This window comes from Podarcis muralis, chromosome 6 (assembly GCF_964188315.1).
Source record: "Podarcis muralis chromosome 6, rPodMur119.hap1.1, whole genome shotgun sequence".
Classification (NCBI taxonomy): Eukaryota; Metazoa; Chordata; class Lepidosauria; order Squamata; family Lacertidae; genus Podarcis; species Podarcis muralis.
Window position 1 is genome coordinate 51,848,455 of NC_135660.1, and position 25,873 is coordinate 51,874,327.

The 25,873-nt window shown below is 41.9% G+C and overlaps 1 long non-coding RNA gene across 2 annotated transcripts in view; it reads right to left on the reverse strand.

Moving 5' to 3' along the window:
- Window positions 1-2,635: 2,635 nt before the first annotated feature.
- The window catches only part of LOC114597447 (uncharacterized), a 62,352-nt gene continuing 39,114 nt past the window's right edge, over window positions 2,636-25,873 (reverse strand). Inside the window, exons 2-4 of one of the 2 annotated variants that reach the window (XR_013393211.1) lie at window positions 9,436-9,630; window positions 5,043-5,107; window positions 2,636-3,789 (exon numbers count right to left, since the gene is read on the reverse strand). This is a non-coding gene — a long non-coding RNA (uncharacterized LOC114597447). Of the gene's footprint in view, window positions 3,790-5,042; window positions 5,108-9,357; window positions 9,631-10,604; window positions 10,699-25,873 lie in introns of those variants that run through there. The other variant, XR_003706824.2, reaches the window with a different exon arrangement.

Sequence of the window (25,873 nt, forward strand, 5' to 3'; positions counted from 1 at the left end):
TTTAGAAACATCAAACGAGAACTGTAATGGGGTTTATGTTTGCTGTACGTTCTTCATCAGCACCGTACTCTAATGTATCTTTGCATCTCAGCACCCAGCAGATGAAAGAAAGCTGAAGAAACTTAGTCCTCCTCCCAGTAATGTTAACATGTCATCTATAAACAAACTCCCTCCAGCTCAAGGCTCCCTTACTGGGGCAACTTTTCATTACAGATCTCTCAATAACCCCGCCGACAAAATTATTCTGACTTTAAAGGCTGAGCAGGTTATCCCTTTTTCATGCAGGGGGGACCACAAACCATCTGACGGTTTAGCATTTGGGAAGACTTCAGCCCATAGAGATTCAATTAATTTTTCATATGCCCAGAAACAGATTCAAGATGTTCTCTCTCAACTTGGACCAAAAGATCCCGGCCCCTATCTAAGTTCTAGATCAGCAAGCAGCTGACTTCAAATGTGCCAAAGCCGTAATTGCCATCATGTGTGCTCGCTCACGCAGGCGAATTGGAATCCAGCAAAAACAAGTCCTGGCACCGATTCGGCGCGCGAACTTCACGTCCATGTCGTCCGGCCGCTGGAAAGCATCTTCGAACAAGCCCACGCCCCAATTACAACGCACCTTATAAAATAAACAAGGTTGGACCCTGTCAATTTAAGTGTACGGCAATCTTCAAACTGCAAGCATACGTAAAACTTAGGTAAGCTTTGCCCATGGCAGCTTTTTAGTTTTACAGGCATTTTTGGCCGTGACCCACAGGGCTGTGCACAAGGGGACTTTTACACCCACCAAAGGGCCGCTTCTTACCAAACTATCCCTAAAACTCAGGAGTCCTTTCATTGAGAGCAGCCTTCAAGGTAGGACTGAGAGAAGCCTTGTGTGCACAGGTAGAAAATTGCTAGGCCAAAGGCTCCCGAGGCTTTTTGAAACCTAAAGGCAAAGGGACCCCTGACCATTAGGTCCAGTCGTGACCGACTCTGGGGTTGTGGCCCTCATCTCGCTTTATTGGCTAAGGGAGCCGACGTACAGCTTCCAGGTCATGTGGCCAGCATGACTAAGCCGCTTCTGGCGAACCAGAGCAGCACACGGAAATGCTGTTTACCTTCCCGCCGGAGCGGTACCTATTTATCTACTTGCACTTTGACGTGCTTTCGAACTGCTAGGTTGGCAGGAGCAGGGACTGAGCAACGGGAGCTCACCCTGTCGTGGGGATTCGAACCGCCGACCTTCTGATCAGCAAGCCCTAGGCTCTGTGGTTTAACCCACAGCGCAACCCGCACCCAATTTTTGAAATCTAGCATCATGTTAAAATCAAATGACACCCCTTTAATTGTTACATCCCACAACAAAGTGCTGCAGTGGGGGATGCTGCTGCTCAGTATTCCATTTCCTGCTTTTCCAGGCTCCGCTCCTTTCCCAAGAGTCAGCATTTCACCATCACTGAACACACTTGGTCCTTACTGGGCTATTTTGGAAGTTCTCCCCACCCCAGAACTTTAGGGCTTTCCCTCCTGACTAGTTTTGTATGTCTGCACATCTTGTGGTTCCCCAAGCCTGATACCCCTTCTTGCATGTGGATAGCAGTTCATAGGCTGCATAAGGAATGGCACTCACCTCTGGACATTGGGACAGAGCAAACACTGGGCTACAAATGATGGTTATTATACTACATACGTGCCCCAAGCCTTCTTTTAATATTGGAGGTAGTTAAAAAAATTTTTTTTTGCAGATTAACAGTTTTCTTTGACTTGCTCTTATCCCGGGGAACAAACACACCTTCGTTTCTCAATTCCATCATGGCAGGGGTGTGTTCTAAAAATTTCTATGCAGCCACTGCTAAACCTTTTATGAAAAATGCACCCACATGGGTAGTTAACAGTATCCTACTATGCTTGTTTACGGTTGGGAGTAGTTTCTCTGTTGTGTGCACAGCTAGGGTATTTTTGTTTTATGCCAGTCTCGGATCAGTTGACTTTTTTTTTTACTCCTGAGAGATGTTAGCTTATAAAAGCAAATTACACATACATACTTGTTGAATTCTTTGTTCCCCAGATGGAAGAAATTATATCTGGATGTGCTTAAGTTTATAAAATCCTGTTCTTTTCTTTTTGCAGTTTCTTTTTATATTTAAGAGATAAGAGATATGAACCACGTTATGGTTATTAGCCTTGCCTCCTACCAAATGAGGATCTTTTTCATATATTTTGGTTTTGTCTTTCTATTAAGTTGTATGTATCAAATTCTGTAAAGTGCATAAATAAAAAGGAAAAAAGAATAAGGCAAAAAAGAAAAGGAAAGGAAAGAAAAGAAAATGTAATGAAGCCGATTTGCAAGCAAAAAAAGAGTTTTTTTCTGGAACAAAAACTTTAGGATTAATTGAAAAAACATTGAAGCTCCCTGGGTGACCTTGGGCTAGTCACTTTCTTTCACCTTAGCCCTACCCCAGTCCCTACCCTACAGGGTTGTTGTCATAGTAAAATGAGGGGAGAATCATATATGCTGCCTTGAAGTCCCTGGAAGAAAGGTGGGATGGACTTGTAATAAATACATAGCAGGTTTTTAAAAAACACACACACACACACAAAAACCCCCCAAAAAACCCCAGCTCAGCCAAAAGTGGTCCTCTTGAGATTTTTTTTTTTTTTGTCACAGATCATGATTTGGAATTGATTACTTATTTATTTATTAACAACTGCAAAGAGAGAGAGAGAGAGAACAGGATTGCTTCATACTGGAACTCATAATAATAATAATAATAATAATAATAATAATAATAATAATAATGTTTCCATTATTATTCCAGTACGTTTCCGAGCACAATTCAAAGTGTTGGTACTGATCTTTAAAGTCCTAAACGGTCTCAGTCCAGTATACCTGAAGGAGCATCTCCACCCCCATCATTCTGCCCGGACACTGAGGACCAGTGCTGAGGGCCTTCTGGCAGTTCCCTCACTGTGAGAAGCCAAGTTACAGGGAACCAGGCAGAGGGCCTTCTCGGTAGTGGCACCCGCCCTGTGGAATGGCCTCCCACCAGATGTCAAAGAGAAGAACAACTACCAGACTTTTAGAAGACATCTAAAGGCAGCCCTGTTTAGGGAAGCTTTTAATGTTTAACAGACTACTGTAGTTTAATACTTTGTTGGAAGCTGCCCAGGGTGACTGGGGAGACCCAGCCAGATGGGCGGGGTATAAATTAAATAAATAAATAAATAAATAATAAAAACCAACTTTTATTTGTATCCCTCCCTCCCCGACCGAGACCGGGCTCAGGGCAGCTAACATCAAATATAAACATTGATATAAAATCAAACAATAATTAAATCACTTCTTAAAAACAAGTCAGGATAAAATTAAAATCTGAATTAGATGGCTTTCTTCAGGATTTGGGTTGGGAACAGTAAATGCTCATCAGGCCCAAGTGTGTACGCTGATCTTACTCTCCAGTAAAGAGGAGACTGAGTGGAGATATGATGGCCATCTTCAAATATCTCAAGGGTTGTCACATGGACAATGGAGCAAGCTTGTTTTCTCCGGCTCTGGAGGGTAGAGACTGAACCAATGGCTTCAAGTTATAAGAAAGGAGTTTCTGACTAAAAACCAGCAAGAAGTTTCTGAAAGTAAGGAGCTGTTCGGTGATGGAACAGTATCCCTTGGGAGGTTGTGGACTCTCCTTCCTTGGAGGTTTTTAAGCAGAGGTTGGATGGCTGTCCGTTGTGGATGCTTTAGGTGAGATTCCTGCATTGCAGGGGGTTGGACTAGATGACCCTTGGGCCCCATCCGACTCTATGATTCTGTGAAAACATCTACCATTAATAGACAGTAATAAACAATTTAGAACATGGCATATTTAACCTAATGTATGTATGAGAGAAGAACGCAGAAAGAAGGATTGTTTTCTCTTTTGGAAACGTTATCTACAATTGTACTCTTTTGTTTTGTCTTCTTTTTAGTGGTCATAATATGAAAGTCTGTAGTTCTCTATCTAGAGGGAAAGGGGGAGGGGTCAATGTTCTCAGCCAGCCCAAGCCTGCCTGTCTTCTTACTTACAGTCAATGATGTGCGGCTCTGCCTGTCATCAGCTCCTTGCCTTCCTCCCTACCTGTTCACTGATTGCCATTAGAACTGGTCCCCCCCCCCAAAACCCCCACCTGCAATCAGGAGCAAAGTAAAGAGAGAAGGGGTATTTAACCCCCCCCCCATGGATCCCAATAAAACCTAATATTTGGGGCTTGGGGAAAAGGTACTCCCCAACTGGCTGCAGAAGGCTAGACTTCTAGAAGGAAAGTTGCTATTCCACTTCCACCTTAAAGCCTCACAAGAATACTAGAGTGCTGTGAAATTGTCTACATCTGGAAGTACCTTCAGTTAGTAGGTGCACAGGGCAGAACCTTCTCCATTAAGGCACCCTAGCGAATGGATTTTCTAGTCCATAAGATAGGATGAACCCCATCACTAATGGTATGGTGATAGCTTTTTTATAATAATAATAAAAATGGATAAATAATAAAAATAATAAAAATAGGATGAACCCCATCACTAATGGTATGGCGATAGCTTTTTTATAATAATAATAAAAATAATAATTTATTAGTTATACCCCATCCATCTGGCTGGGTTTCCCCAGCCACTCTGGGCGGCTTCCAACAGAATATTAAAATAAAATAACCTATTAAACATTAAAAGCTTCCCTAAACAGGGAAGAAAGTTTTTTTCCGCCACGCCTGAAGAGCCGCCCACAATACCACTTAGACCTCTTACATGCCTCTTACATAACAAAAAGCAGCTGCAAGAGGCCCGATCGATGACGGCATTAGCCGCCATGCTGTTCTGCTGCCAAAAACTGCCTCTCTGGAGCTGCTATTTGGTGGCCAAAGGTACTCTGTGCAGTAATTGGCCTCGGTTGTGCTGCTATATCTAGCTTTGAAATAGCAGTCTGTGTGATATGCACATTGTTTCATTACTTTGTCTTCTCAGTTGTCAGTTTTTATTCTGATAATTCTATTGGTTAATCAATTAAGAATTCTTCTTTTTTTTTTACATCTACCTTTTTAAAACTGGTTCATCTCTTCATTACATCCAAATGCATTTGCAGGATAGCAGACCTTCATACTGAAAGATGGAAAAACTTACAGGTTAAGCAATGAAAGCGAGCTTCTTACTAGATGCACAACAGGCCATCTGTAACATTCTCTTTTTCATTCACTCCTTTGGTCCCCTGCTGATTAACTTTTTTTTTTGTCTTCTGCAAATTAAACCCATGCAGTCTTGCTGCCCTACTGGAGAGTAGTTTGACCATAGACTGGATGGAAATGTGGTCTGCTACTTAACGAGCAAAAATATGAAAATAAGCAAAATCTGCCAGCTCAGAAGAGGCCGCTCTAAATTTTACTTAATGTCTCTGCACTGTAAAAGTTAATGCAAACCAGTCTCGCTGATAAAATCTGGAACTATAATATTAAAGAGAAGGAATTTGGGGGGTTCTTGTGGTGGGAATAAAGAGTGGCATTTAAATTCTGGGGATTTCCCTCTTTGCTTATGAGCTTTTTGTGTTAGCAGCTACTGCAGAAGGAGGAGGAAAAATCCACATTTCAATGGAGCAGAAAACTGGAGACAAAACAGCATATTGAATTTGGATCAGAAAGGGAAAAGGCACAGAGCAAAACCAGAAGGCAAGTGGGACCCACAGAGAGAGAGGCCAAAGCGGCAGGCTTTAGGTTAAACAAAAATCCTCCATGCTATTTGCAGTTGAATACAGAACGGGGGAGGAAGGCAAAAAGAAAAGTTCAAAGCCAGATATAGTAGCCGAGAAGGAAAATAAAATTCAAGGGAGGAAGGAGGGAAAATAGAAGCAAGCCTAATAGGTGTTTGGCTACATTAGCAGCTAAGGGTGATTAATGATTCTCTGTGTTATATCCACTTCCGGGGAACAGCTCCATTAAATTCAATGGAACTTACCGCTGAGCAGACATGTATAGGAGTGTGCCTAAACATGTCTAAGGTTGTGCTGGATTTGACCCATAAGATTTTCAAACAAGCTTTTTTAAATAATCAGTTTCCTCCTTCTACAATTGCATACCCCCCTCCCCCTGTGGATTGACTAAACGCCAACAGAGAAATACAAGCACATATCCAGTATAAAGAGGCAAGGGAGAGAAGGGTTAGAGTTCTTTTGCTCACACCAAATCAGTTTAGCTTCAGCGATGTGTGTTCATGTCTTTCTTTGTTAATTTGCCCAATGATGTTGAAGGAAACGCATCCATCTTGCCCTAAATTAAAACCATAGTAAACTCTTTCCTATCCCAACCGCCTGCTGATTCGCCGAGGGTGAGATCATTGGAGATGGTTTAATCTGAAGAGGAAAATCCTCTTAGCTATTTTCCTAAAGACTTGCTGAGTGGGCTAAGTGTAGGCATTCATGCTGGAAGGGTTGGAGGGGAAGAGCCATGAGATTTTCCCAAGCAATAATTTGCCAGAGAACCACATTAAAAAAACACAAAAAACCCCTTTTTGATATAATAGAGGAGATGCCTTTTAGGGCAGATCCCAGACATCCTAATAATTTCAATTAGTGTTACTCATATAACCATCCTGTAGCCAACAGGCCTCCATGCTACCAAATACCAATCCTAACTTTAAATTTGCTTTGACATGGCAACTTCCACATGTTGGGTGTGTGGATCAGGAATACCACACAAGACTGAATCAACTCTTGCTGTAAATGTTCTGCAGGTCCAAATAAGCAGGGGGAAGAGACACTTAGTCTGGTTTCCACTTTCATGTGAATCTAATTCCTAACTTCCTTACATAATACGTAAACCAAAGTACAGCTGTCCTTTGAAATTTGCACTTCTCCAACCAAATCAATGTGCACAAAAGTGCAGCTATTAGGAGAAAGTGTACATCTACATGGAGGTGTAATTTGCTTTGCTTTGCATTTTAATGCAAACCTACCTGATTCACACTTCCCCAAACAATACTTGAACCAAAATGCAGTAGTCCTTTGGAAAACACACTTCTTTGAAATTCTGCAATGCAGATTGCAACCAAAAACTTTACTAGAATGCACCTACCAATATTTGTTAAATCATCATACAAAAATGGATCATATTACGGGTGCTGCTTGCAAAAATATGTATTTTTTAGGTAAAGTTGCATGCAAAAATGTTTCTTTTAGGAAAACTGCGCACTAAGATTCTGGTGAATTTTCATGGCGATTTTTTTTTTTAATTGCAAATTGATGCAGAAATATGGCAAACTGAACTTAAGACTGGATAGATTAGAAACTGAGTCAAACTGAAATTGTCCAAACTCAGCTGGCAGTGGAATCCCTTCTGTGGTTAAATTAGCCGGTGCACTCTTCCCCCAATGTGAATAGGGTTTCCATCTTGGCCCTTTCTCTAGTTTTTTCTTCAGCCTTGTGAGGAAGGTTAGCCTGAACACTGGTGTTTGGCTCAAGATCACCCAAGAAGCTTCATGGCCAAATGGGTACTTGAACCAGTCTCATACTCTAACCCCTACACCACCCTGGCCCTACAACAGCCCTGTGCAGAGCCAGGTTTTCCTAGACCTGAGCCTCCCTCCCTCACCTCCTTCCCTTATGCATTTCGCAGGGTGTGCTGTGGCTCTGAGTAGAATCCTGCTCTTTCTCTCACCCAAGAATGCAAGGCACCTAATTACGCAGCCTCTGTTCCCTGTAATTCATGTTTCCCCAAGAGCCCATTTCTCATTTTGTGTTATATTCCCCCTTCTGTCTCGCACACTCTTTTATGATGATGTTGTGTAAGGTCTCATTAGATTATCTGCCTAATTTGAATTGGAAGGTTCCTGAGAGTAGCAGCCTTGTGTTTGGCCTAATGCATAATACTCCTCATGCTGTTAGAAGTGTCTCCGGGGACTGTATTAAATAGGAGTGGTATATCATTAAGAGAAAGCATCTGGTGGCTTATGACACCTGAGGTCTGCTCTGTCCTGGCATCAACAAAGTACAGTAGAGTATCATGAGCCAGTTTGGCCTCTTTAATATGTGGCCATTTCCACCCTAACTGTTCATAGCTTCATCCACTTCCAGTAGTGGCCTTAAAAAGGAGGAAATGGGTGATAGGCGCCATGTTCCACTTTGCATGCATCTGCACAAATATACTACTTATTGATCACGGCGCTTGTGCTAATCGCTCCCACTTTCCAGGGATTATGCTGATAGGCTTTAAAACAGGGCTTGGGAACCTTTGGCCCAGAGGCCACATGAGGTCCTTCAGGGCTCTCCCCAGGCCACACACCCTCCTAAACCACACCCCTCTCTTAAGCCACACCCCTCACCAGCCCTACTTTATATCCTCCTTGAGTGTTTTTGCTTGCGTTGTTTCCATGGATAATGCCTCTGACTTGCCTGGATGGAGAGGGATGAGAGTGTGTAGGAAGTAGCCTACTCTACAAAGCTACATATTGCATTCCTTGCTTTGTCCTGCCTCTCACCAGCATGTGGCCCCCGGAAGTTTGCCCAGACCAGAATATGACTGGAAAAGGTTCCCTACCACCCCTGCTTTAAGGCCAACACCAAATGAAGAAACCTATAGCTCCAGTAATGCTACCAAGACAAAGGCCACAATTTCTCTGGTGAGCATATCTTGTCCAATTAAAGCAATAGTCCTATATATATGCTTACCTGTGAATCAGTTGGATCAAACTCAGCAAGACTTACTTCTGAGTCGACGTGCAGAGGGTTGTGCTGCTACTGTCTAAAACTCTACATGTTCTGCATCCATGGTGCAAACTTTTCTGCAATGTCTGGAGTTTTATGACATGAAGTTTATGTATAAGCCAATAACCAAGCATCACTTCCAGAGGCAACGGATTAAAAATATAGTGAGTTGGTTGTCCTGCCACTCCAGCAGTAAACTCTGTTGACTATTTCAGTGAAGAGCCAGAATGGCTGGTTTTCATTTTGTTGAGACGAAGCTAACAATAGAAACACAAGTGCTTCCTGCCATCTAAAAGAAGATGAAAGTCAGGAGTTTTGTGGTGGCATAAGAGTGATTTAAATGTGCAGTGTGGAAGTTGCCAAAGGCATCTGTAGAATGGGGTAGAAAAGCCCAGCTTGAACTATTCTGAGACATATTTCAATTGTGAATGTGCTCATTTCTTTTAGTCTTTCTGTGGTGGTCAGATTCTGCTCCAAGACATACACTGCCTGACTGCTCAGCACCTCTGAAAGTAAAGATTTAAAAGGGACCCTAATACAAAGAAAAGAAGTGCTTAGAAGAGCTCAGCATCAGAAAACTCTATTAAGGCTGGCCTGGCACCTAAAAAGAGAGATACATATAATCAAGGGGGATTTGTGAAAACAAGGTGCCTTGGGAGGATTGGGGGGGGGGGATGGACCCATTATTTATTTCACATTTCTACCCCTATTCTTTCTCAAAGTATCTCAAGCAGCTTACAGATGATTTCCAGGTGGTCTCCCACCCAGGCAGCTTGTGCAGCCAGTTCTGCTTCTCTTTGGTGGTGGAACTGCTCCACACGGCGTTCCTTGCCTTCCCATCATTCTCTGGCTATGAATCTGCTTGCAACTTCTTCTGCTCACACTAGATGGCAATATATGAACACAGAAGGATCAGCACATTGCTTGTGGGGGACTAGGAAACAAAAAAAGAAAGAAAGTCAATTTGGAATATGGAACACATTTGGAGTAGAGTAAGCATACTTGGGTCTGACAGGATAAAAGGAGGATGAATAGATAGGCTGATAAAACATATGAAATTACCAAACTACACAGCAACAGCCATATGGGCAAATAAACTAAGTATGCTTTCACAGTGCTGATCACAACCATGGGGAAGAAGACTAAGGGAGCCATAAGCTTATTTCTTTTATTCCTCTAGAGTAAGAGGGCAGGCAGACTTCAGGCTTGTGGGATCTACTTTAAAAGAAAGAGCGAGTGTGTGAGAGAGAGATCCCCGGGGTCTTCCCAGCAGGTCAGTTACAAAATGGCAGGGCAGGGTGGACCCAGCTACAAAATGGTGGTTTGGAGGGTAAACTCTGTCACCGAACGCCATTGTGGGGTGGCAAAAGCCATATGTTGGGCCTGCCTCCCAGTCCAAATCTGCACACAAGCCATTATAGATCAAGGATTCCAGCATCAGCCCCGCTAAAACGTACTATGGCAGAACCAACCTCCTGCAAAGCTTATCTTAAGCTGCAGAGCCCAACCTTCTGCAGGTTTCCTCAGAGGTAAAACCCAGCACAGCTACTTTTTCAGGCATTATCGGAACACCAGATTTGCTTTGCTCCGCTTGTAAATTCTAAACTTTAACTTGTTTTGTACAAAGGCAACCACTTGCAAAGCTTATTCTAAGCTGCAAGGTGGCATAGGACTGTAGCAGGCACAGACATTTTCTTTTCAACGGCCTTTAGCTGGGTTTAATGCCCAGCAGATAACACATTATTTTCATTCGGGCTCAGCCCTGGAACCTATGAATAGGGATCTCAATGTGTGTGTGTGTGTGTGTTTTCCTACAAAGGCTTCTGTGCCATTGTTGCAACTCAGAAAGAAATTTAGCAGGTAAAGCTTTTTTCAGAATGCAGATGAAGCGAAGGAGGAAAGCCTCACCTGCTAAATTTCTGTCTGCCCTGCAGCTGCCAATGGTTCCCTTTCACTGGATGTTCCACTGATATCAGTGGGTTGTATCCCCAGAGTAGACTCGCTGAAATTAATGGACAGAACAAACTATCAGTTGCTGATCCATTAGGGTGAATAGAACACTGCTTCACCCATCTTAGTCTTGCCTTCAGCCAGTGCCCCCTCCCTCTGTTGTTGTTGTTGTTAACCAGCCCAGCGGGTGGGTCTGGCTATCAGCTTCCTCCCTCGTAATCCCTGTAGAACTCAAAAGGTCTTCTATGGCCTGGTTTGCACATCATCATAGGCTACTGAATTATGGTTTATTAAGCCATGGCTATTTTATTAATATTATTATTATTTTATGACGTTTATATCCCACCTTTTTCTCCAAGGAGCTCAAGACAGTGTACATTGTTTTCCCTCTCTTCATTTAATCCCCACAACAACCCTGTGAGGTAGGTTAGATTGAGTCAGTGACTGGCTCAAGGTCACTCAGTGAGCTTCATGGCTGAATGGAGATTGGCACCCTGGTCTTCCAGGTCTCTGACCGATACACCACACTGCCTCTCACTGGCTTAGTGTCATGTGTGAACCCTGACACTCTTCCCCAAGGCAGTCAATTATGGTCAGCAGCAGTGGCGTAGCGTGGGTTGTCAGCACCCGGGGCAAGGCAAGTAATTTGCGCCCCCTAACCCGTGGATTTGCGCCCCCTAACCCATGGATTTGCCCTAACCCCAGATGTTGCGCCTGGTGTGGCTGGCCCCCCCTGCACCCCCCACGCTACGCCACTGGTCAGCAGAGAATGACTGAGGAGAGATTTGGGTGTTTGAAATCTTGGCCATTTTTTCTGTGGTTATGTGTTCTTCTCGTGTACCCCTCTTAATGAAACAAAGATTCTATCACAGAAGAAGGACACAGAAAATTTTAAATGTTGTCAACATCCTAAGAGAGAGTATCACATGTGCACTGTGAGGGATTTGGAGCCCTTAGAATATGTGGTAGCATTGAGTTCATCCAGGTGAACCATTATCCTACCACTTTTTTGATCACACATCAGGACCAAGCATATGGCCAAATCTTCCTTACCATTTGGCAGGGTGGTACAGAAAACCAACCTAATTCATGGCAAGACAGCTCAAGCCAGGATAGTTGGGGTCATTTGTGCAGGCTCCCTCCCCACCACACCCCCTCCATCTGCTAGCAGACATTATTTCTCACAATTTATCGTGAAGAATCTTGACAAATAATTAATCCTTAATAGTGCCACAAGGCACAAGTCCTCATTTCCTTTATGTCCTGAGACTAGATTTTCAACTGGCAGACTGTTATCTTCGAAGATTTGGCCAGATGCGTAAAGAAACTTATTATGAACTTATTAACTTTGAGAGAGCTGGGTCAGTTTACATTGGCTGAAAGCTGGGTTCCCTGCTTTCTGATAGACTTGATACTCCAACGATAATATTTTAGCTGTTGTATCTATGAAACCAGATGATCCCACAGATCCCAGGCATACTTTGTATGTATAAACAATAATAGACCGAGAGTTTTTTTGCCTTGTAAAAATACATCATTTGTACATTTCAACTTAATGAGCAAAAAAAGAGTTGCCAAGGTGCAATTATACAAAATATATACTGTGCTGATTAGGGATTCTGGTTCTTTAATGTTCTGAAGAAGGCTTTGAGTTCATACTAAATCTTTCTCTCTCCCTCTCTAATGAGATATGGCTTATCTGACTCAGGGCACTGAAAAGATGCAATTAGCTTGGGGAAAACCACAGTTTCATTGGTAAGGAATGAATTTATGTTGCAAAAAGTGTTAAGATGAAGGCTCGATTCTGTTAAAGCTCTCCCAAGAGAGTTATCTTATGGGGATGATGAACCTTGCAGTGAGCAATGTTAATCACTTGAAGATTCCTCAAGCGGGACTCTGAAGTGTATGGGTATGACTTGACACTACTCCCTAGTGCTGGGTTGAGAAACCTCTGGCTCTCCTGGTATTATTGGACTGCTATTTTTTAAAAATGTAAACATGCACAAATGCACCTCCACACTTAAGATGCTATCAAGAACTGTCCTTTGTGATACCAGAATTGCTTCCCAGGTTAGATTGGTTTAGGTGAGATCAGGTGTGTCAACTTGGCCCCAGGACCATGGGTGCCCGGGGGCGTGGTTGCCATGCATGGCCTTGGCACCAAAATTTGTGGGTGCCCAGCCCCTTCATGGGGAATTTTGTGGGTCCTTGGGCCCCCAGGGCCCCTGGGAGTTGGCACCTATGGGTGAGATTGATGGTTGGTGTGGTAGAAGCTTTTTCCTGAAAAGAAGCAGAATACATGCATTATGAGATGAGACTAACAACCCACTTTCTGGAATTTCATCAGCTTGACTGTTCCAGCTGATGCGACTCTATATTTATTCTATGGAGCACATTCTGTGGTTTGATATGTAAGCTGTTGCATTCTGGCTGCCTCCTAGAGATCTTTTTGGGTTCACAGAGCTCTGCTGCTCTCTAATCAACCCAGATCCGCCTTAATGTTGTTGGTGACATGCTTGGCCTGCTTAGCAAGTGTTCGGATTGGTAGGTTCATCAGCTAACACTAATAAGCAGAAGAGTTGCTTGCTATGGTATGAAAAACTAGAGTTAATAATCAGGGAAGTAGGGCGGGGGGGGGGAATTGCAACAGAGCCATTAAACGGAAAGGAAAGTCTATGGACTGAGTCAGTTTTTACAAACTCCTAGTGTTCATGGAAAACACTGGCTGGGCAGAACTATTTATTTAAGGCCCACCGCTAATGGCTTGATAATTTGGCAAGGAGAGTTCTTTTCTGCATATGACAAAACCCCTGACCTTTTTATGGATCACAGAGTGATTATAATGAAAGATTGTCTTCGACTCTGGAAAACCTGAGATTGATCGCTTTTAATATTCCAAAGTGGAGGCATTTTTAACAGCAGCCAAATGAGTTCCTGAATATGATCAGTATGTAGAAATGGTACATTAGGCATTTGCATACACAAGAAAAGGAGAACTTGTGGTTCTCTAGATGTTGCTGGACTCCAGTTCCCATAATCTCTGACCATTGGTCATGCTGGCTGGGGCTCACGTAGTTCAATAACATTTGGAGGGCCACAGGTTCTCCACACCAGATGTGCAACAAATTGATTTCATTAGGATTTACTTCTAAGTCTTCTTTTATGTCAAGGATTGTAGCCTTTTTCAGACTGAAACTATCTCTGTGCAAGATAGGAAAATAATTTTTAAAACAAAACAAAAAATCATTTTCATTTTCATTTAAGAGTAACGTGGGTCATAATTACAGATCATCGATGTGTCACTAAGGATCATGATATTAGCACTTATTTTAATTGGTTACTTTATTGATTAATCAGTTAAAATAAGACCTTTTGCTGATTAAAAGCCTTAAATTGGTTGAATGATGGGAAATGGTTCTGAGCATTTGGGAATATGGAAAATATTGCTCAGGAGGGTTCTTCCAAAGCCAGCTGCACCAACATGATAGTCCATTAGGGAATCCTAATGATATCATATACAGTGAACTGAGGCCACAACTCCTTCCATACTTTAATATTACATAATTGTTTCGGGGGAGGGAACTGGAGAAGACTTTAAAGTTTAGGGATTGGTTATATGCCAAGGGCTTGGAACATAAATTTGGTTCCTGGGATATCATTAAAAAAAGAAACTGAGCAAATGAAACACATTATATATGATGGAGTTGAAGGCAATTATGCACATATCTTAAGAGAACAAACTTTAGTGACCTCTTTTCTCCCTTTCCCATCTTTAGCCCATATACATGTGATGGATAAACCTGACAACTTCAGTTTCTCTGTTTCTCATTTTTCCCAAACTAAAGTTCGGTTGTCTACATTTCTACATCAGTTTTCAAACTTTTTTTTTTTTTAAAAAAGAATGTCCTTGTGAAAATTAGCCAGCAGTTTCACATGCATTTCTAATTATTGTATGCACTTTTGCTTAATATACTCGTTTTTGCAACCAATTTCAATAATGCATTTTTGCATGTTAACATATGCATTTTCACACACACTTTCCTCTGGTTCATGCATTTCTATACACAGTTTCTGGAGATCTGCAATGCAAAATTCAGAGTAGTGTGACTTTTTTGTCAAAGGATAGCTGTGTTTGTAGTAAAGAGATAGTGTTGCTATAAATTTTCTGCTTTCACAGCTCTAAAGTTCCAGGTGCCTTGACAATCTTCATAAAAGTTTCTCCCTCCTCTTGATTTGCTTCTTGTACTTAATCTCCTTTACATGATAGGAACTGTAGCCCCAAAACAGCTGGAGACCCAAGTTTGGGATCTAGATGAAGCGTGTAATCCTATTTCCATTTACTTGAGAGCAAGTTTCATTGAGATTAGTAAGACTTTTTTTCCATGTAGACATCAAAGTTGGATTGAACTTATGTCACATTGAAATCAATATGAACCATTACATCAAGGGGCTAAGTTTAGCCCCATTTATTTCAATGAGAACTCAGGCTGCAATCCTAACCCCACGTACCCGGGAGCAACTCCCAATGAATTCAATAGAATTCACTTCTGAATAGGGATAGGGGAGAAAAGTGATACACGGACTGGTATATAAATGTGGAGAGCTGAATTTAAGATTGGAAAAAAGAGAAACTGTAATGAACAAATATGTCTATCCCTACTTCTGAGCAGACATGGTTAGGCTTGCACTGCCCATGCAACTAATTTAGTCCAGGCCCAACCAGTTGTTTCATCTCCTAAGTTAAAATCCTCGGTGTCTTACTCAAGATTGATTCTTCTTTGACCCTTCATTGGTGATGCATCTATTTGCAATGAACAAGGCTTTGCCTCCATCCCATTATACACACTTCTGATAGTAGAAAGCACAATGACGTTTTTCTTTTCCTACTCGGGGGCGGGGGGGGGGTTCTTGCTTTAAAGAAATGCCTCCAAAGAACATAGGAATGGATGTGAATCCGTTAAAGGAAATTGTTTTGGGGATGTAAAGGCTGGAGTGGACAGCATGATTTTTACGGTCATTAGAAACAGTAATAAATATTCCAGATTGTATCCAAGAGAAGTGCAGAGGGACAAGTTCTCAGAAGCCCAACAGGATGACAGCCAAAGCTACAGTTGGGGAGGGAAGGGGAGTTGCGGGTGAAGACCCCCCAAAACCACCCCCAAAAGAAATATACAATAGACACAGAAGTTTAGTTTAACGTTTTTGGCATTAATTTGGCCACAACTTTATTGAATTACAGCATGTGATTGGTTGCCTAGGCATTGGTTCCTGACTACCTGACCCCGCACCGTAGCAGGACAGGACTGACAACTGGAGTCCACTAGAGGTCAGTTAGGGAAAACATACTGGGGGAGCACTGAGTTGAGTGTAGGTTCCAGTTCACCCCATATGCTCCCAGGGACTCTGGTGTGGCCCTAACCCCCGAAAGGGGATCGGACAAAAGCAAGGCGAGTGCCTGGATTCCTTTAACGGGATTCCCCAGCAGCAGCAATGGAGGGGCAGGCACCGCCAACCACTTACACTCCACAAAACATTGAACCAATGCCTAACCGCCAACCTTACAAAGTTGTGACGATTTGCTACACGGTAGGCAAAAACCAAATGGCAACAGCCAATCAGCCAAATGGCAAAATTCCTACCAGGCCCCTGCTCCAAGATAGACAACCCCTAGACAGGCATAGCAAGGCCAAAGAACAGCCCTAAATAGAGGGAGGGAGGAAGGGTGATCCGATGCACGTCGCAAGAAAGAGAAAGTTCCCAGTGACGTGCAGCAGCTTAAATAGCCCTTTGGTAGCCAATAGATGACCCAACAGGCCAAATTTCTGCCTCAGCAACCAAGAGGCAACCAATGGGGTGTTGTGGCTATCCAAATGGTCCCGCCCTACAACAGGGAGGTAGTTTAGGTGATCTCACCGCAACATGTGCTCTCCATGATTGAGGACACAATTTATCTATAAAGAACTAAGTAAAAATAGATTGTCAATGGGCCAAAGTGTAAAATTTAAGGTCAGATTGTGTTAAGATATATTATAGAACAAAAATTGAGAAAGATGGAAAGGATTTGCTGAAATAGCTAATTGAACTAGAATACAAAAAAGGGAGGTGTGAGGAGGTCGATGAAACAAGTAAATGAAAGGTAAAGATACGGAAATATTGGATCTGTTTTTAAGTGTTTTTGTTTTTCTTATTGTTTTGCTGTATTGTTTTCTGGTTTTATCTTTATTTTTGATGTATTGTAACTTTTTATTGTCTTTCTTTTTTTCCCTTTTTTGTAACTATTAAACTTCTAATAAATATCATTTAAAAAAAAAAAGAGGACACAATTTATCTGTACTATTCAGATAGCTGAGGGTGGAACAATTGGGCCTTATTTGCCTGGCTTTGTATCCATCCCAGTTCCAACTCATTACTTTTACATCTCTTACAGGATGATAAAGATCTTCTCAGAATATCCTGAATCTCGATCAGAGGTAGTATTCCCCCCCTCCCCAAATAAAACCAGATAGGTATTTCTTTCTTATGGCTTTGATCCGCAGAGATACTCAGCAAACTTCGTAATCAAATGTCAGATCTGAAGCACCAGGGCTGCTATTTTCTTTCATGTTCTCTGACTATAATTTCTGTCACAATCATTATTGCCTGTTATTAAGTTTGCAGAATACACAGTGCCTTACATTGCAAGGGTGGCCCATCCTGCTTTTCCATCTGAGGCAAAATGAGAAGGTGGCACTCCCCACTCCCTGCCCCCCGCCAAAGTCTCACTTACCCAGATTGTGTGGTGGTGGCATCAGCTTTCCAACAAGATCTCATGAGATTTCATGGAACTCTCATGAGATCCTGCAGAGAAGGAAGTTACGTGCTCCTAGGGCCTCACTCTGGTCAGCAATTGTGTTGCAGCATTCTGCACTACCTGCAGCTTCCGAGGAAAGTGCAAGGGAGTGTACTGCAGTAACCTAGTCTATATAAGGGAAAGTGTGCAGGCAGCATAAAAGGTAAAGGGACCCCTGACTGTTAAGTCCAGTTGTGGATGACTCTGGGGTTGTGGCGCTCATCTTGCTTTATTGGCCAAGGGAGCTGGCATACAGCTTCCAGGTTATGTGGCCAGCATGACTAAGCCTCTTCTGGGGAACCAGAGCAGCGCACGGAAACGCCGTTTACCTTCCCGCCGGAGTGGTACCTATTTATCTACTTGCACTTTGACGTGCTTTCGAACTGCTAGGTTGGCAGGAGAGGGACCGAGCAATGGGAGCTCACCCCGTCACGGGGATTCGAACCGCCAACCTTCTGATCGGCAAGCCCTAGGCTCTGTGGTTTAGACCACAGCTCCACCCACATCGCTATGCTTTCCATTTATTCCCTGATCAATTGAAACTGTAATACTATCTGCTCATAACTAGGAGTAATTCCTACTGAGCTCAGCTGAATTTACCTCTGAGAAGACATACACAGGATTACACTGTTGATATCTTTAAACATATCTTTTTACCTATATTGATGTTCTGATTGTTCTCCAATTGTTCCCTGCCCCTTTACACAGTTTCTGACAGTGGACCCTGCTTGTACATTCTACCACACGGGTTACTATTTGTAGCTTTTACTCTGGGAACTAAATGCAGTGTGACTATGTGGTGGGGCGGCGGGGAGAAAGAGGATCTTGGTTGGATGCTTTGCTTCTCCCTTCCTTCCTCTCCATAATTCATGTGCAAACTCAAGGGCATGGAAACATTGCCAATCATCAGAGTCTTAAGGAAAAGCCATAGAGAAGGCTTAACTAGCAGGCAAACCTTTTAAGGGAACAGGGCAAGATCTGATCTATCATCAACAGGAATTAATGTAGGAATAAGCTCCAGTTCTTCAGCTCAGTAAACATTAGAACATTTAAAAAGTGGGACTAATTTCTATCATTAACTGTTAGAATTCCTTGCCATGCGAAAAGGTCCCAGCTGCTCCCTCCAATCAGCAGAAGTGGACCAAAGCAAACATCTCCCATTTGTCGGCTCTCCAGTTGTCACTTTCTGCCTTCCAGCTGGAAGGAAAAGAGGCCCTTAATGGTCATTTCATGCCTGCCAAACAATTCTTGGGATTGTAGTTAAGCTTTACTCAGAGTAGACTCATTGAAAGTAATGGACCTATGCTTATTAATTTTGATGGGTCCACTCTAAGTGGGATTAGCATTGGATACAGCCCTTGATCCAGTTTTTAGATTCTTTCTTTTTTCTTTTTACCTTCCCTCCTGCAAAGTATTTCACTTTCATATTACTTGCCCTATTTGGGGCCAAAACACACAGGAATTGCTCCATCTCCATGATCATATAAATCACATATCTAGAAATCACAAATCAGGAGCCATAGATCAAGAAATCCATGATGGACTGCTGAATTCATAGCTACCACCCACAACGTGGAAACATAGAAAATATTAGATTATTTACTATTTTCATCTGCTAAATAAGATGATGCTACCTTTTACGGACAAATCCTCCTGAGAAATTAAAATTAATGTAACAAATACCAAAATGATATGCAAAACAGCACATATTAAAATGTAATGAGCCAACAATAAAATCATTGAAAGCACTGATGGAATAATAAAGAAATTCAGGATCCTAGAACTATGGTTTTCCTTCCTTCCAAGTTATACTCAGAGAAGACCTATCAAAGTGAATGCACCTAAGTTAGTCGTGTAACTTAGAATGTACCTAAGTTAGTCATTTCAATGGCTCAACCCTGAGAAGAACTAACACTGGATGCGACCCAGTTCTCTCAAACATACTCTTTTGAACTAGCTCAAGTATCCAGATTGCTAGGCTCTGTTTACACAATCAGAATCTCAGGTTGAACTTTCAGGCTAGTGCTCTTGGAGTGCTTTCTCAAAGCCACTTCATATAAATTAGTTAACCTGTAACACACATTTATAACAACTTTATGACACTTTCTCACTCTCTCCCTCCTCTGTGCACACGCATGCGCGTACACACACACACACACACACACACACACACACACACACACAGGGATCCTCAATTCCATGATGATCTGTGACTTTGAATCCTGACGAATTAACCGTCAAAGTCATCATAATCACTATTGGCTGAAACACATCACATCATTACAATGAGAATTCGGGGACAGGGGGAATAGGTTACACAGTGTATGGTTAGAAAATGATTCAACAGACTGATTGGAAGCTTTGCTGTAGAAAATTTAGGAGTAGAAAGGATAAGAAATGGAATATTTGGAATGAGTTGAATACTTAGCAGGAGACTCTGGCATGTTGACTTGTGGTGTGCATTTTTGTTCCATAGACTTTGATAGGTTGGCTTTGTGGAAAAGAGTTCTCCATTTGTACTGTGTCTTTTGGGAAACATTTTGTTGTGTTAGCTGAAGTGGAATGTCTAGTATGTGCTTTTTCTCTAATAGCAGTGTAACATGCTTGTAGTTTTTGATGAAAAAGGCGATTTTGTTGCCACTGCTGGTCAATGGGATTTCATAACAGTGTCCCTTGCACACATGCTCAGTACAATATGAACCTGTTGTGGGAGGTGGTTAAAGCGGGTGGGGGTTGAATGGAATATTGGATGGAGCTAGAATGACTCAAGCAGAGCAGGATAGTTGGAAATTAAAAGAGTAGCTGTGTAAGGAACAGAAAATGAGTGATGGATTGATATAAAAGCACTGACAAACCAGGCCTCAGCCTTAAAGAGTTTATACTTCAAGTAGGTCAAGTGTGAAAAGATACAGGAAGAAGAGATCACTGGAGTAAAAATCATTTGAGAGGCATGGGGTGGAAGAGATGAAAATATCTGTGAGGTGGGCAGCACCTGGATTTCTGATGGGCAACTTTTGAAGGAACAGGGAAGCCTTTAAGGGAAAAACAGGAGGGAGATTTAGGGAGCAACAGTGTGACGGTAAGTGCTTTTATCTTCTGAATTCCTCTTTTCCTATTTCAACTTTGAAAGGGCTCACCAGTTGACCTGAAAACTACCAGCTGGACCCATTCTGGTTCCCTTTAAAACCATACCATGTGCAGGATTCAGCTGGGGTGATGGTAGGGCATGGGAATCAACCCAAACCTTTGCTGATGTCACCCAAGTAACCAGCTGTTCCAGGCAAAAAAGAGGCAGTGGCAGCCAGTAGAAGTTAGCAACCCTGTTAAAGACACAGGAGCCTGGTGAAGCAAAAAGCAGTTGTTGGCCTTTATTTCTAATCTTGTTTCACTTAACAACATAGGGTGCACTGGTGGGGCTGTATGGAGTAACAGCTTCATCACCTTTGGAGCTGGATGGTTGTCAGTGGCGGGGTGGTTAACTGAATGGAATCAACTGTCTGGCTCAGATGGAAGAGCAAACCAGAGTTTCCTTCTGTAAAAATAAGTTGCACTGGATTTCAGGCTTGTGCTCCCACTCCTCTCCTCCTTCTCTGCAGTTGTGAGATCAGAACTTAAAAACAACAACAATAAATAGCACCTTGTAGGCAAAGCCACTTACTGTTTTTGCTTACAAGAAATCTTAGTCTAGGGAGTCATAGTGTTTTCAGGAAGGCTGCCGAATGCAGACCAGTGGAAAACAAATTTCATTGGCAACAAAAACTCTTGTAGCCCTCAAATTAGAATTTCATCACTCATTGGATCATTTTTGCATGCAGTTTTCCCCTCTCATAAATTGATAAAAGGATGGGTGTGTGTGTAGGGAATGCAGAATAACTTTTTTGGCACAGCACAAAACTGAGAGCAAACCAGAATCTAAGACCATAGTTTGATCCTGGCTCACTCTCATTATTCCACAGTTTAAAAATATTAAAGTTTCCAAGTGCAGGTGTCACAGGAAACTGTGGTTAGTTTGCATTTTCTTCTTCCTATTTTAATCTCCCTCTTGTGGGAGGAGAAAGAGTGCTAATCCCTACAGTTTGTTCACCTGAACCAGGTGATAAGAGTGGAAGTTGTTCTAGGGATTATTTTGTCTAATTTTGTGTGTTGCCAGAATTCCTTGGTGTTCATTATGCTTTCAGCATTTGAACAGAATCTGCTAAATTACATATTAAATCATTTATGCTTGAAAATGCATTCCTAAAAGGACAGATATATGCAGCTTCAAATTTTTGAACAATCAAATTCCTTAGTCTGCAATCCTGCCTTGCACACTTACCTTGGAGCAAGCTCCATTGAACATAATTAGGCTTACTTCTGAGGAGACGTGTATAGGCTTGTGTATAGGCTGCTACAACCCTCTGCCAATAATCCACTGTAAACATTACTCACCTAGCATAGTCTAGGTTATTTATTTTGTTGTCTGCCATGCTCAAGTGCAGAATGCAGTCAATGTAAATTTTTGAATGTGTTAATAATAGTAAGGAAGAGAGAGGGAGAGAGAAACTCTGCCACATAAATTGGATGCAGGAGGACAGCTGTAGACTGAACAGGAAGCGCTGGCCCAAGGCTAAATGAAACAGCTGTTGCCATTGTTCTGAATAGAAAGTGCCTTTGCAAATTCCACACAGCCCAGGATCAGAAAGCAGATGTTAGTAATTACAACACATGAAAAGAAGGGCACAGGATCAGGCAAGTGACGAAAAAGCAGCAGGACCAATAGATTTATAACTCACTGCTGCAGACCAGCAACTACCAAGGAGAGTGTAACAAGTGTCAGCATTTAGCTCTCCTTCTTCCTGTAAAGTTCACACTAGGGGTGTCATCACTCATTGTCTCCCCATGTTCAGCTTGCAAACAAATAACCAAATGAGCTGAGCACTGTAAGGTGAAGGTGAAAGAATTCTGTGATTTATCAAAACAAAACCTCCCTAATTCGACTGTGTTTAAACAAGGCTCCTTGGAACGCAGCAAGACCAGTACAAGATACTTTATAGTCAGTTAACTTTCATTTTTTGCTTTGTATTTATGTACATAAGCCTAGATTGGTGTTTTTTCTTCATAATTTTGAATTTATTCTGTGTTTGCTAAATTGTTGATTTTTGTTGTTTTGAATTTACTGGCATGTCCCATATATTTGCAGTTCTCTTTGGTAATGTTTTGAATGTTTGCTATAAGCCACATAGCTCATTGTGTAAAAGCAGCTTCTAGGCTTCCGGTCCTGCCTGCCTTAATGGAGGCAGCCCCCGCAACAGCGGGAGATTGTCTGTGAACAAAAAACAAGCATGGCGGAGGGTAAATCATCATTGCAAATTCCCCCCAGGGATGGGGGGGGAAATGGGCTTCACTCGCCGTTCGTCTCGGTACCTGGCTCTCACGCCGGCATGGAATATGGGAGGCAGGAAGGTGTGGAGTGCAAAAGCACTTCACCTGGCGAAAACCCTCCTACACTGCCATTAAGAAACAGAAGTTCTCCGTTTAATTGGATCTTTAATTGGCTTTAAAGTACTTGTATGTGATGGGCAAGGGATGCAACAACATACTGTGCAATATACCAGCTACATAGATCAAAGGTTTGAATTGAAATAAGATTTTATTTGGCGTGAGAGTCAGCTGGGGAGAGGGAAGCCCACAGTTTGTTTATTCTAAGCTGTTTTTATATATTTATGATTCGGCAACCCTCTCCAGAATATAAGATAAAAAGATATTTACAAGTGAGGAAGGGACATTGGAGTAATATTGATATTAATTAGCAAAAATGGAAACTGTGTGATCTAAAATAAAGAAAGGAGGGGGAGAGGAAGCTCAAGTATGACTATGTTGGAAAGTCAGAGTAATTCCCCTCACCTCTGTTTAAAAACAACAGACAAGGAAAAAGAGACTGAGATTTGTGTGTGCTACTGACGGAATGTAATCTAAGATAAAGTTTAATTAAGCCATAAATCTCTACTTGGAAGGAAAAGAATTTGGAGGCTGTGATAAGAAGGCTGCAGAGATTCTGGGAATTGGAAAGGAGTATTCAATCTTCAGTGCATTTGAAAACTTCCCACCTTTTTCTAAGCAGAGGGGGAAATGGCAAAGATCTGTGGTATGTTTTACTAGTGAGACAGAATGGTTTCTAGCAGACGGTCACCTGTTCCGAGACATTGAAGCAAGGGTTGGAGAGATAAGACCTCTGAGAAACTTCAAGATTCAGTTCCTCCACAAGCCACGATGGGAGAAAACAACAGCTGGGAAGTGAAAGAGGCAACACCATAAATGGACAGAAGGAATCTCCATAGACATAACAGTTTTCACATGCAGGGCAGAATAAAGGTAATAGTTTGAGTTCCTCACTTGAAGCTTTATACGTTCATATATTGCAGCATCACGAATGGAAATCATTAATTATGTAGATTATTATTAAAACTGAAAAGTGATTGACATTAAGATTATGGAATGTAGTGATAAAAGATCGGAAATGCACCCAAACCACCATGCGGGGAGCCACTTTAACTAAAATGTATTAATTAGAAGTTGATTGACATTTTGATAATTGTACAATTTGGGAATTAATTGCTATTGTTACAATTTGGCTATTATTGGGGGTATATTGGAAAGATAGATAGATGATGATAGATAGATAGATATAGATAGATAGATGATAGATAGATAGATAGATGATAGATAGATAGATGATAGATAGATAGATAGATAGATAGATAGATAGATAGATATAGATATCTCAGCATATAAGTGAAATCAATCAATCAGAAATAACATGAACACTATTTTGGGGTTCACTTCCCTTGCATAGTGACAATCATATGAGAGGGGGCAAGCCTGTTCCACCCAACACATTGCTTTCCTCACCCTTTACAGCTTTCCATGAGTTGAAGGGGCAGTTTTCTGAAGCAGGGACCTGCTGTACTCATGAAGGCTCCCTGTGTGACTGACAACCCTTGGTGTAATAGAATGTGGGACAGCATAAATGACTTCCTAAGTAGGGATGGGTGAATTCTATTGGTTCTGGAGTCTATAATGAATTTGAAGCTACTGGTTGATTTTTGCAGGTGCCTTCTGGACAACTGGTTTCTTATTTTGAAGTCTCTGTTATTCCCTTACTGATGCATATCCAGGCCCGGTGTGCCATTGTGTGCCAATGCCACTGACGCCAGCACAAGGCCAAACATGACAATTGACTCTTCTGGATCTCCAGCATATTTAAGGAATCTCATCCTCCTCCCAGAACAACTACTCCAGTTTTTCAGCAATTAATCCCAGGATGCAGCTCCCAAGTATTTTTGGCAAATCTGATCACAGATGACAAGGTAGGTTGAAATTTGACATAGTCAATGCTGTGGACATTCTGCAGCAGTGGTTAGGAAGACGTCTGAGTGACACATCTCCCTTACCCTTCCAACTTACTTCCAGCTACCAGGTGAATGTGCTGATCAGCTGAGCTATGTGGTTATTGCCCCTTCTCTACTAGTCAGCTTAGTGGAGTCTTGCAGGGGGGTGGGGAGCAGAAAAAAATTGCCTGGGGCCTAAATCAAGCCCCTTGGACAAAACAGTGGACCAGTAAGATGTCAGCATCGCTGCTACAACACCAATGTCAAATATGGCTGCTATGGCTGAGAGATTTTTATACCTTTTTCTTTAAAAACAGGGACTGTTTCCTGCACTTTTGGTTTGGGGGTAAATCATACAAACAGCAGCGTAATAAGCTTCCATCCAGATATATGGCTTAAATTTCAGCCATAAATAGGAAAGAAGGAAGAAGATGTGATGTTGTGAGCCTGATATTGATTTTGATAAAGCGTTTTTAGGCTTAACATCCTTTGGACGTCTTCTCTATTATTTAAAACCATGCACACATTTAATCAGAAAAAAGAACACACACCCCCACAGCCCATAGCAAGGAGCACAGACTGTAAGAAAGGTTAGTCAAAAGGTAAACCATGTGTTTGCCATCTTTGCTCCTGATATGGAAACCATATGCTTAAATACACCAGCAACCATACTTAATATAACACTTTTTTTTTATTAAACCTGGTTTTATAAAAAGCTATCCACCATTCTTTCTGTTAGTGACTTCCAGATAGGTCACATATTCCTCATAGCAACTATCATTACATATTTAGAGCAAATTAGACTGCCCAATATACTGGTTCTGATTATTACTGCATAGGAGCAAGGGGGCATCTTATTTTTCTCCCCTGCCCCTGATAAATTAAAGGGACTGTAATGGGCAATTTCTGCAACCTGCAAAAAGGCAAGCCCATCTGTGACTCATTTAGCACTTAAAAAAAAAGGAAAAGATTTATTTTATTAATTCGGGCAGAATTTAGAGAGAATATAGATGCCCCCCCCCCCCGCTTCT